The sequence below is a fragment of the Hylobates moloch genome, unplaced genomic scaffold, assembly GCF_009828535.3.
Source record: "Hylobates moloch isolate HMO894 unplaced genomic scaffold, HMol_V3 SCAFFOLD_13, whole genome shotgun sequence".
Classification (NCBI taxonomy): Eukaryota; Metazoa; Chordata; class Mammalia; order Primates; family Hylobatidae; genus Hylobates; species Hylobates moloch.
Window position 1 is genome coordinate 29,933,226 of NW_026652288.1, and position 13,275 is coordinate 29,946,500.

Genomic DNA, 13,275 nt, shown 5'->3' on the forward strand with positions numbered 1-13,275 from the left:
GAACAAAGTTCTTGTCCTTCAGGGTTATTGTGGTGGCCTGGTCGCTTTGTTGTCTCCTCAGAAGTGGATGTCCTTAGTCCCCTGCTGATCACAAAGCTCTGTATCCATCTCTCAGTTTCTGTCTCCTCTTGACTGCTCTCTGCTGTGACCACCTCTACTTCAACTACATTGAACGATGCTCAGTGCGTGGTAGGAGCCTGACCTGGTAGGAGCCAGGCACTGAACCCAGTGCCTGGGTTCAGATCCAGCACCATCAGGTTCTTGCTTTGGGATGGGCATCTAATCTTGCTGTACCTCAGCCTCTTCATCTGCAAAATGGGGACAACAGCACCTACCTCATAGGGTTGTTATGAGATTAAAAAGAGTTGAGACGTGAGATGTTAAGAACCGTGTTTGGTACATGGCAGCAATAGTTGCTAGCAGCTGCCCTCTGCTTCCGTGGCCGTCTCTCTGTGGTCCCCCATCGAGTCCAGGTTCTGATGAGGTCCATTTGACACTGTTCAATGGAGTGTTTCCCTCCTGAAGGGATGGTTCTCGTAGATTCTGGCTTCCTTTATGTCTGCATAAATGTGGCTGCCTTTGATAACACAGTAAGGTCCCAAGGCACGGAACACGACACATCACAGAGGAGCCACCGGAGCCCATATTAATCCAGGAGGAATGTGGTCATCTCTCAGCTTCTCTCCTTTCCAGCAAGCAGTCCTTTCTGAACATCTGCAAGGAGGCAACATCAAACCACAAGCACTTCCAGGAAGACACAGTCCATGGCAGGGTACAGGAAGGCTCTGGGGATGATGTTAATCAGAGGAACATACAAGAACATTGTAGTTACTCTTTCATTAGCGGACATTTTAGAGTCTTGCCCTTCACTGTCCTTGGTTTGAAAATCCACTCTTTAAAGGCTGTGGTGACAGCCAATCTTTTCCCACCCTAGTACCCCTGAGTGGCCCCCTCCCATTGAGAACAGCCTGTGAGGATATCAGCGTGTCTCAGGCTGGGGCATAATCATCTCCAAGGGGCATGATCCTCTTGATAAGAAATAGTCAGCTTCTTCATTTTCCTCAGAGGGAAAGCATTTAAGAGTGTGTTTCCAAGGTTCAGCTGCTCATCTAATAACAATAATAATTACCTTAATGTTCTTCAATAGGGGATTAGTTAAACAAATGATGGTACATCCATGGTACATGATGCAGCCATTAAATTAAATGAAGTAGAACAATACACTGTATTTCATTAATCCTTATACCACTCTATATCTGTACCACATGAGTGGCTTTGAAGTCAAAGGGCAGCGCCCAGTTGCATCCTGAATTAAAATCATCCCCCTGGATGGGAGCCAAAATTCCATTTCCATGCTGGCTGCCTGAAAGAGGAGACAGATGACCCGGCACGAACAAGTTTCCTGGAACATCACTGGGAAGCCAAAAGGACATTGTAGAGATGAGACTGAGGCTAGAATGACAATTTCTGGGAGACGGCAAGGTTCAGAACTGCATGTTCCAAGTGGAGGACGAGTATGAGTCACTAAATGGAGAAAGTCTCTAAGACTCCCTTGCAGTATCAGAGTCAGATGGTCAGGCTGGTTCAAGGACGGCAACCTGCCTGCCTACCGGCTGCTGCCTTGAGGACTCAGCTGCTCCTATGGGACTGAACACCTGGGAAGCGTCAAAACAGACTGCTTTCCGCTGGAAATTAGAAGGACTAGCAGCGAGTCCTGTGCTAGGGAACACAGAAAATGTTCGGGAAAGGGTTAGAACATGCCCCCAGAAATAACGCAAGGCTGAACAGGCTCCAGAGCAGAGATGCTGCTGCCCACATGAGCACCTACAAGGTCCCACCCAAAGGGGAGCTGGCAGTCCCAGAGCCACATGGGAGAGCATTTCTGGGCAGGTCTCCCTCACCACTCTCAAAGGAGCATATGGCAGCATAGATAGCAATTGGGACTGATACGCTGAATTCATAACCTTACAGCAGGGACTTGGGGAACATTGACATCTCCTGTAACTATTGCAGGGTGCTTTCTGCCTGGGACCTATGAGCAAGGCTTGGAGGTCCACACATGCCCTCACTGATTCCTGCTGCAATGTATTCTTAGCCAGTTCATCCTGCTATAACAAAATACCATAAACTGGATGGCTTACAATAGCAGGAATTTATTTCTCACAATTCTGAAGGCTGGGAAGCCTGAGATCAGGATGCCAGCATGGTCAGATTCTGGCGAGAGCTTCTTCTGGGTTGCAGATGGTGTTCTCACTGTGTCCTCACATGGTAGAAGGGGTGAAAGAGCTCCCCTGGGTCTCTTTTGTAAGGGCATCAATCTCATTCATGAAGACTCTGACCTCATGACCTAATCGCCTCCCAATGGCCCTACCTCCTAATACCATCATCTGGGGTGTTAGGATTTCAACAAATACATTTGTAGGTAGACACAAACATTCAGACCATAGCAAATGGTATGCAGCAGAGAAGAATAAACCAAGGTATTGGCTCCCATTGTTCTGCTCAGTCACCATCTACCATGAGTACCAGGGAGCTGAGGAAGAAAGAGAAGCAACTCTAGCAGCCAGAAAGAAGCAGGATGACAAATGGAGCTCCAATCTGCAGGGTCCAGGCAAGCCTCCATTGAAACCAAGGCAGGTCCCTGATACTCCAGGTCTTAGTGGGTGTAGACAAGCAGGGTCCCAGGCCCAGGACTCTCAAGCATTGGGTAGGAGTCTATAATTTGCTTTCCGTCTAGCAGAATAGTCAATAAATAAAAAAACTGTGCTCCAGTCATTCACTCAAGAGGTTGGAAATGGCTTTGTATTAATTGTCTATTTGCTGCCCAACAAATTGCCTCAACACAGTAGCTTAAAACAATAATAATTTATCTCTCACAGTTTCCATGGCTCATAAATTCAGACAGGGCACATCACAGTGAGGATGGCTTGTCCTTGCTCTACTATGTCTGGGGCCATGGCTGGAAGAAGCAAAGGCTGGGGCTGGCATTATCTGAAGACTCATTCACTCACACGCCTGACTGTTGATGCTGACTACAGGCCGAAGTCCCAGCAGGGGCAGTTGGCCAGACATCACCATCAGCCTCTCCACGCAGCCTGGGCTTCTGCAGAGTATGGTGGCTGTCCAAGGGCCAGGCTCCTGAGAGAGAGCCAGGCAGAAACTTCATCCTTTTTATAACCTTGGGAGTCACAGAGTATCATTTCTGCCCCATTATGTTTGTTATAATACATAACACTAAGTCCTACCCATATTTAAGAGAAAGAGAAATAGCTTCCATCTTTAGATGGGAGAAGGGTTAAAGAATTTGTGGACCTATTTTAAAACCACCATAGGCCTCATAGTTACATGGATTTTGACAAATAGGGACATTTAAGGGTGACAAATAAGGGCATTTAAGGTTGCTCTCATATTCCTTTTTCCTTGCAAAACTAAGATGCTGAAATTTGAAGAAGATACAAATCGAAAGACCTTAAGACTTTAGCTCTTATGATGCCATGCCACCTCTAGCCTAGGCACATAAGGAGGTAATAGGATTCATTCAGGTTCCTGCCAGCAGTCCCCAAAGAGCTCCCTCCCAGAGAGGAATTAAACATGCTCTGATGATTATGATGTAGGGAAGGGAGGCTTTCACCTGTAAATATAATAGGAGGCATCATTAGACATTTGGGAAGGTCCACAGAAAAGTCAACAGGGGAAAAGCGGGACTGGACAAAACCTACTAGCATGTGAGCAGGAATCTCTCTACTGTCATAGGTTTTACCCTAGCCTCTGTACACACTAGCTATTTAAATTACATGTGCCCTAACATAACTACTCACCCTCCGTGAGCATTAGTTTCCTCATCCTGTAAACGTGAATGATAATAGCAGCCATGGCATAGGGTTTGCACGGGAGTTAAGTGAGATCACTCATGTACTGTGCAGTGCCGACACTTGGTACATTATCTTCAAGGTGGTTGTTGCTATCTATCCTGTTACCAGCTGTCCCCCAACTCCACCGCCTCTAAAGAAGATGCGAGCCCTGCCTGTTCAGTTGTCTTCCTCTTTCTGAAGCTTGGAGAGGTCCAGCCTTGCTAGGGGAGTTTCTGCAGCTTTTCCTATGGGGGTGGAATGAGCAAGAGAGAGAAAAGAGGAAGCAGGACCCACACTGAGAGAGAAGTTTTTTAGGGAATTTTGAAGGAGGAAACACAGGTCAGCTCAGGTGTGGAGCCAAGTGGATTCAGGTGTGAGCCAAGAGAAAGGATTTTCTTTCTTTCTTTCTTTCTTTTTTTTTTTAACGGAGTCTTGTTCTGTTGCCCAGAGTGGAGTGCAGCGGCGTGATCTCGGCTCACTGCAGCCTCCACCTCCCGGGTTCAAGTGATTCCCCTGCCTCAGCCTCCTGAGCAGCTGGGATTGCAGGCGCATCACCATGCCCAGCTAATTTTTTGTATTTTTAGTAGTGATTCTCCTGCCTCAGCCTCCCGAGTAGCTGGGATTATTGGCGTGTGCCACCACACCTGGCTAATTTTTTTGTATTATTAGTAGTGATGGGATTTCACCATGTTGGCCAAGCTATTCTTGAACTTCTGACTTCAAGTGATCCACCCATCTCAGCCTCCCAAAGTGCTGGGATTACAGGCATGAGCCACCGCGCCTGGCCACCAGAGAAAGGATTTTCTAAGACAAATCCTTTATGTGGTTCAAAAAATACAATGACCAACTTGAGTTTGTCTAGACTAACTTTTGGCTGTTGTGGATGTTTCTGGTCAGGGCACTGCTCAGAGTCTGGGCCTTGTGCAGATAATTTTATAAGCATTACATATTTTTATCTAAAATGAAGGCTCCAAACTGTTGGTGCAGCATGCTTCCATTTGTGTTAGGTTTTTACATATAAGTTTTCTAGAAGAAATAAAAGTAACCATTAAGAGTAGTTTTCTCGGCCGGGCGCGGTGGCTCACGCTTGTAATCCCAGCACTTTGGGAGGCCGAGGCAGGCGGATCACGAGGTCAGGAGATCGAGACCACGGTGAAACCCTGTCTCTACTAAAAATACACACAAAAAAAATTAGCCCAGCGTGGTGGCAGGCGCCTCTAGTCCCAACTACTCGGAGAGGCTGAGGCAGGAGAATGGCGTGAACCCGGGAGGCGGAGCTTGCAGTGAGCCGAGATCGCGCCACTGCACTCCAGCCTGGGCGACAGAGCAAGACTCCGTCTCAAAAAAAAAAAAAAAAAAAGAAGCTACACTATTTATTTATTTTTAATAAATGCAAAGAGGTGGTTCTCATAGAAGTCAGGATACCACTGTCTTTAGTGAGGAAGGAATGAGTTATAATCAGCATAAAGCCTGATAGGGCTCCTTGAGTACAGATGGTGTTCTGGAGGTTTCTTGACCTGGAGGTGGTTGCACAGATGATCACTTACAGTAATCCATTAAGCTCTTCATAACATCTAGGTTTTATATACAGTCATGCAGTGCATATGGACGTTTTGGTCAGTGATGGATCACATATACAATGGTAGTCCTACAAGATTATAACACTGTATTTTTACTGTACCTTTTCTATGTTTATATATGTTTAAATACATAAATTCTTACCATTGTGTTACACTTGCCTACATAGTCAATACGGGAACATTCTGTCCAGGCTTGTAGACTCAGAGCAATAAGCTCTACCATGCAGCCTGGGCGTGTAGTAGGCTACAACATCTGGGTTTGTGTAAGTACACCCTGATGTTTGCACAACGATGAAATTGCCCAAGGACACATTTCTCAGACTCTATTCCCATGGTTAAGTGATGCAATACTGTACTTTTATGTATAGATGGTAATATTTTACAATAAAAAATTCTAAAAATAAATAAGAAACTTAGAAGTTGCTGCTCTCTTGATGTCCTGGAAGACAGGAGGCTCTGCGAAGAACCCCAGGCAGACAGCTTCAGCTCAGAGGCCTGGCCACTGGCTCTGCTACCTTTCCGTACGAGGAAGGGACTTTGAAAAATTTTCTCTCCCTGTTCCACTCCTTTCAGGGCTCCTAATCAAGAGGAGGCACATCTTATTATAGAAGGCGCCTTCCATTTCACTCCAGACACAACCTTCTCTTCCCTTGTCTGATGTGTTGATTAGATTTCAGGCAGGATTACTGGGGTTGATGCCATTAAGTAAAAAGTCATCTCCTTTGGAAACAGCCCAGAAAGTCTGGATTCCATTTTTAAAAGCCTCAGATCCCATTAAAGATGAAACATTGAGAACCAAGTGGATTTAGATTCGGTGGGAGAAATCAGAACTCCAAGTGCCGGCAGGCTCATGTGAACACTTGGATGGGGAAGGGGGAAGAGGGATGGCAGTAAAATGGGGACAAGGAGTGTACTTTGGCAGTAAGATCAGCAAATTCTCAGCAACTCTCTTCCTCAAGAACAAGTGATCAATAAATCAAATACTGTCCATCTGCTAGGCAGTCACTGAATAAATTACAGTACGCTCACATCATGATATATTGTGCGTCCATTAAAAGTACAAATTAGAGTTACATCAATGGACTTGGACGGATTTCCACCAGGTATTATTGATTGAGAAAAGCAAGATACTTCAGCTTTTAAAGCATCTATAACATGCTCCTATTGTATAAAACAATGACAAACAAACCTCCACTTATGTACGTGAATAATTCTGTACATGTATATGTGCCCATATGAGTCTGCATGTACGGAGCAAAATATGGAAAGAAACATACCAGGTTAACATCAACTACCCAGCAGGATTTTGGGTGGCAGTGGGTGCTGAAGAGGATGGAGGAGAGATGAAAGGTGGAACCAAACAAAAGAAAACCATGAAAAACAGCCAGCAGGAATGATAGGATCACATGTATGTGTTTATGTAAAAATGAATAAGGGGGCCGGGCGCGGTGGCTCACGCCTGTAATCCCAGCACTTTGGGAGGCCGAGACGGACGGATCACGAGGTGAGGAGATCAAGACCATCCTGGCTAACACGGTGAAACCCCGTCTCTACTAAAAATACAAAAAATTAGCCAGGCGCAGTGGCAAGCGCCTTTAGTCCCAGCTACTCGGGAGGCTGAGGCAGGAGAATGGCGTGAACCCAGGAGGCGGAGCTTGCAGTGAGCTGAGGTCACGCCACTGCACTCCAGCCTGGGCGACAGAGCGAGACTCCGTCTCAAAAAAAAAAAAAAAAAAAGAATAAGGGGTGGGGAATTTAACTATGTATTGCACCTCTACTTTCTCTAGCCCTGTCTCAGGCATTGTAAAGAACAGAGCGCAGCTCTGTTGGCCGGAAGCTTACACTCCCTTTGGGAAAACAAAGCAAACCCATGCAGCACTCAGTGAGCAAGCCAACATAAGTCAACATTCGAATTCCCTATCTCCTGAGTTCCTATCACTCTATTATATTGTTTATTTAACAAGCATTTCTTCAGGCCACACTAGGCGCCAGGTGTGATCACTGTCACTGAGGAGTCAAAAAAGCAATATAATTAGAGATGGATATCTAGTGCTAAGTAAATATTATCAAATAGGGTTAAAATATCTGTAATTTGGACAGAGAGAGGTGCTGTATGATTTTGTCTTTAGAGTCTTTGCAGTCCATCACATCAGTATCTAGGGCTGGAAAAAGACCTTATCACCCATCTAGTGTAACTTCTATATATTACTTACGAGGAAACTGAGGCCCTGGGGGAGCAAATGAGAGTAGTCCCTTCCAGTGATTAGCAGAGCTGAGCTACAGCCCACAGCTCAAGAACTAGGCTTGTTTCTGTCCACCACACAATAGTGTCTTCAAGCAAAACTGAGAACAAATAATGTCTGAGAGTGAAGAATTTGATGTTTCAGTGATCTTCTATCTGAAGCAGCAAATATAATAGGGAAAATATGGTGCTATAGGTTCAATTGTCTCCCCCTAAAAGATGTATTCAGGTCTTACCTTCTGGAACCTATGTATGTGAGCATATTTGAAAATCGAGCCTTTGTGATATCGATGACTGCTACACCTCAGCCCGGGGCTGCACTGCTACCCTGGGCAACTTCAGTAGGTGGTCCACGCATGGGGCATAGCCATGGTCTCTCAGCTCTGCTTAACCACACGGGTCCAGTGTGTGCTTGGCGTGTTTTCAGGGAGGCAGAGAAAGGCTCTCCTAATGCACGACACACCCGCCCAGAATGGCCTCTCTGTTCCTAGGAGTGCGGCAATTTTGGGGTAAGAAAAAAAAAAAGAAAAAGAAAATAGAGCCTTTGCCTATGTAATGAAGTTAAGATGAGGTCGTACTGGATTGGGGTGTTTCCTAAATCCAGTATGACTGGTGTCTTTATAAGAAGAGGGAAATGTGGACACACAGATACAGACACACAGGGGAGAAGCCCACACCAAGATGGAGGCAGAGATGGAGTGCTGTATCTGTCTGTAAGCCAAGGAGCACCAAGGCCTGCCGGCAACCACCAAAAGCTAAAATAGGCAAGGACGGATCCTTCTCTAGAGCCTTTGGAAGAATATGACCCTCTAGACCCCTTGATTTTAGACTTCTAGCCTCTAGAACTGTAAGATAATATATTTCTACTGTTTTAACCATGCTAATATACGTGGCTTGGAGTTTGTTAGATCTAGGTAAAATCTTGTTTTTGTTATTTACAAGATGGATGATCTTGGACAAACCAACAAACTTCTTTGATCCTTGGCTTCATTACTGTAAAACAGGGATAATAGCAGCACCTCGGCTGCTGTGAGGATAAAACAAGGTAACTCATGGACAGCACCCAGCTCCTAACCACTCTACTGAACTCTGGGAAAGGAAATGGACCAGGCTGGGCTCGGGGAAGGTAGCAGGCTCTGAGTCCCTCTTCCCCTGAACCTCATGATGCCATGTGGAGCAAGGCTGGCCAATTCATCTTTTTGGCTGCAATTAACCTACAGTAATGGCTGGCATGCTGTAGAATAGCTATGCTGTTGGCTGAAGCCTATCCCTCCCTGACATTAGCAACAACTTAATGGTCTAGAGTGATGCTGAGGCAGAATAGGGTCTGGAGGGAGGGAACATAAAGCCGATTCACACTGACTTCCTAGAACTAAATCAAATGGAAACACTTCAGCTATGACAGGAAATAACCTCTCCATTTACATAGGGCTTACACCAACTAAATGACTTTGTAACTTTACTATATTCTCCTCATTTGCATAGAGTGTACACCAGTGAAAACCTCTAGAGAGTATTTAAACGCCCCAAAATTCTGTAACGGCGCTCTTGGGCCCCTATGCTCAGGCCCACTCCCACCCTGTGGAGTGAACTTTTGTTTTCAGTAAATCTCTGCTTTTGTTGCTTCATTCTTTCTTTCTTTGTGTGTTTTGTCCAATTATTTGTTTGAGATGCCAAGACCCTGGACACCCTTCATCAGTATCAATGCTACAGAAAACTGAGATGATACTAATAAGAGAGGGCATTGGTTTGAGCAAAAGATCCAGGTTCTATTCTTGGCTTGGAGACTTGCTCTGTTGACCTTGGAATTTGCATCCCAGTAGGAATAACAACACCTACAGCCTCACAAAGCATTAGTAAAAATGAATGTGTTCTTAAAAGTCCTTTGAACAATGGAGCAGAGTTACCAAAAGACAAACTGAGTCAGCTATAGATACAGATGTAAATTTAGGTTTAGCTTCTAGAGTAAGGGAAAGACAAAATTCCTTTTTGCCTGCATATATCCGTTAAACTTTTTTGAACAACTGCTAGGATCTGAGGACACAAAAATGAGTAAGATGCAGTTCCCTGTCCTCAAGTCCTCGCAATCTGGTGTGGAAGACAGTGCAAGAACCATGAGAACAGTCAGAAGCCATGATCCTGACTTGAGAAAGGTCTGGAGGTTTCTGGAGCTGGAATGGAAGGAAGGATGGTCAAGGAAAGAAAGCCTTTCAGAGGAGGAAACCCTGTGTCATTTTTTCTATTGCCAATTTTAAAAAGTGATTCTGGTCTCAAGATCTCAGAAAAAGCTATCATAAGTCATGGAATCATCTCCTATTTATTTTACAATGTATGAAAAATCCTTAATCTCCCTCTTTGCCTCATACCTTCTAAGAATGAGGTACCTTGAAAACATATCCACACAAAAACCTACATGTGGATGCTTTTAGCAGCTTTATTCATAATGTCAAAACCTGGAAGCAACCAAGATGTCCTTTAGGAGGTGAATGGATAGGTAAACGGTGATACATTCAGACAATGGAATATTATTCATATACGATACAATAAATCTTTCTGAGTTTGTCTTCAAAGGGTTTAGCCTATTAACTTCCTCATCCTTTGTTCTCAAACTCAACTTTCTTTTTCTTCCTTGCCCCTAGTTACTGTAAACAGCCTACCCCCTTCCCGTCAGCTCTAATCAATAACTCACATCTGTTCCCTTGGTTACCTGTACCCATTGTTCCCCCAAAAACTGCACGTCTCACACACTCCACCTCTGTACCTCATGTCCCCCCTCCCCTTTTATATTTAGAAAAATATATACAAGCAGCCAATGGGGTCTGCTCAGATTGTGCAGTCTGACCCCAGCCCATGGGGGGGTGACACAGAGATAGGGACTGCATTGAGGATAAAACCCCCCTGGTCTCCTTTGTTCTCTATGCTCTTGCCATCTTGATTGATGCAAGTGGCATCCTTCTGCAGAAGTAAATTGCCTTGTTGAGAAAATTAAACTTTTGCCTGAGTGCTGGTTTTACTTCGTGGCACCAAGCATTTATTCCTGAAGCGTTTTATATCCAACATTCAGCACTAAAAAGACACGAGCAGCCGAGCCGGGTGGCTCACACCTATAATCCCAGCACTTTGGGAGGCAGAGGCAGGGGGATTACCTGAGGTCAGGAGTTCCAGATCAGCCTGGTCAACATGGCGAAACCTCTTCTCTACTAAAAATACAAAAAAATTAGCCAGGCGTGGTGGTACGTGCCTGTAATCCCAGCTACCCAAGAGGCTGAGGCAAGAGAATTTCTTGAACCTTGCAGTGTTATAGGAGTTATTACGAAATTATTTGGCCGGGCGCGGTGGCTCATGCCTGTAATCCCAGCACTTTGGGAGGCCGAGACAGGCGGATCACGAGGTCAGGAGATCAAGACCATCCTGGCTAATACGGTGAAACTTCGTCTCTACTAAAAATACAAAAAATTAGCCGGCCTGGTGGCGGGCGCTCCGGTAGTCCCAGCTACTCGGAAGGCTGAGGCAGGAGAATGGCGTCAACCCAGGAGGCGGAGCTCGCAGTGAGCCGAGATCGCGAGCCACTGCACTCCAGCCTGGGCAACAGAGCGAGACTCCGTCTCAAAAAAAAAGAAAAGAAATTATTTGAGACAGATAGAGAGGAAAAGGGGTCCGTCCTTGAGAAGTTTTCATTTTTAAAGCTGCTCCAGAAACGTTTCCTGTCAAGCCCCAGCTCTTAGAGCTGAGCCGGCAACTTTTGATATGCAAATACAGGCCGTTAGAAACTGGGTCCACCCAAACATGGCGGTTACTGCTGCCTTGTTGCCCTTGCCCCACATGTTCCTGGCAACGCCCCCCACATATCCCCACGTGCATAGAACCTCACGCCCTGCATTTGCATATTAAAAGGCTAGGATGGGAAGGCCAGCTTTTTCCCGGCTACGTGAATAACATGCCTGGTCAAAACAATCCGCTAAGCCCTGTGCATATCAGATCACCTCCTCCGACCTCTGCATGTATACCTGGCTGGCGTCCACCACACTTGGGGCCCTCCTCTTTCTGCTTTGGAGTCCCCCCTCTCTGTCTCTGTACGGGGGAGCCTCTTCCTTCTGCCTTCTTTCTTGCCTATTAAACTCTCCGCTCCTTAAAACCACTCCACGTGTGTCCGTGTTGTTTTATCTATTTCAACGTAAGACAAGAGCCCTGGTGTCCCTCCACTCATGGGAGCCCTATCAGCAGTGAGCGGAGATCACGCCACTGCACTCCCGCCTTGGTGACAGAGCGGGACTCCGTCTCAAGGAAAAAAATAAAAGACACAAGCTATCAAGCCATGACAAGACATGGAGGCACCTTAAGTGGGGATATTAACCAAGTGAAAAAAGCCAATCCGGAAAGTCTACATACTGTATGATTCCAACTCTGTAACATGCTGAAAAGTCAACACTGTGGGGATCGTAAATAGATCAGTGGTTGCCAGAGGTTTGAGGGGAGGTGGGAAGGGATGAATAGGTGGATCACAGAGAATTTTTAGGGCTGTGAAATTATTCTGTATGATACCATAATGATGGATACATGTCAATATCCCTTTGTCCAAGTCCTTAAAATGTGCAACATTCTCTAAAATAAACCGCGGACTTTGGATGATAATGATGTGTCAATGTAGGTTCATTGACTGTAACAAAGGTACCCAGATGTTGGTAATGGGGGAGGTTGTGTGTATGTGGGAGCAGGGGGTAAATGGGAACTCTCTCCACTCTTCATTCAATTTTGCTGTGAACCAAAAACTGCTCTAAAAACTAAACTTTATTAAGAAAAAATAAGATGCTGGTGCTCATCTTTTGATATTAATAAATTGAAAAATGCCTCTACTAGCCTTCCTCCTTTCTGGTCATCAAACTGTTTCCTGCTAACAGTGCCCAGTGAGTAGGATACTATTGAGTGCCAGGTGTAGGAAGAGAGATGCCAGCAGGAAAAAGGAGAAGCAATGTTGGGTGCCTCGTGGTACCTGTTAGCTTGAAAACACAAAGATGCTCTCCCTGCGTCTTGTTTGACAAGAGATCGGCAGGAGGCGCGCTTGTTGGCATGAAAAGGAACCACTGCCTGCTTTCCTTGACATGGGAGAGCATGAACTTCTTTGAGCAGATCTGTGTGGCAATGTCACCCCGAAATGAAAGTGCCCGGAGGGTCACAGGACACCCTGCTGAGGATAGAAGAGCCAGTAATCCCAGGGCTATGGAATTGAACAGCAGAGTGGCCCAGCGATAATAGAGGAGAAATGTCACAGTGGCCCTGAAAAGAACCCTGTGCCTTTGAGGTGGTAAAGCCAGGGGGAGGGGCAACTGTGGCAGGGGCTGGGGCGGGGAGGGTGCCTCCTCACTTCTCTCTGCCCCCTATCTTTCCCACCTCCTTTTTATCTTACGAGGAGCTGTGCTAACCTCTCATGTGCCTGTTTTAGTTTTGGACTGACAGCCTGAAGATAACTTCACTTCTTTTATGAGCAGTGGGACCCTGAGTTATCACTTAGACCCTCTGAGGCTCCATTCTTATATGAGAAATGGGGATGTTAGTTCCTGCCCTAGTCACTGAAGAGTGTGGGTAGCGGTGGCAACCCAGGCTT

The 13,275-nt window shown here is 45.7% G+C and overlaps 1 non-coding gene across 1 annotated transcript; it reads left to right on the top strand.

Moving 5' to 3' along the window:
- Positions 1–8,044: 8,044 nt before the first annotated feature.
- LOC116481328 (small nucleolar RNA SNORA64/SNORA10 family) lies at positions 8,045–8,177 on the top strand. The gene has a single exon (XR_004251495.1). It is a non-coding gene; the product is annotated as a small nucleolar RNA SNORA64/SNORA10 family (small nucleolar RNA).
- The last annotated feature ends 5,098 nt before the right edge of the window (positions 8,178–13,275 follow it).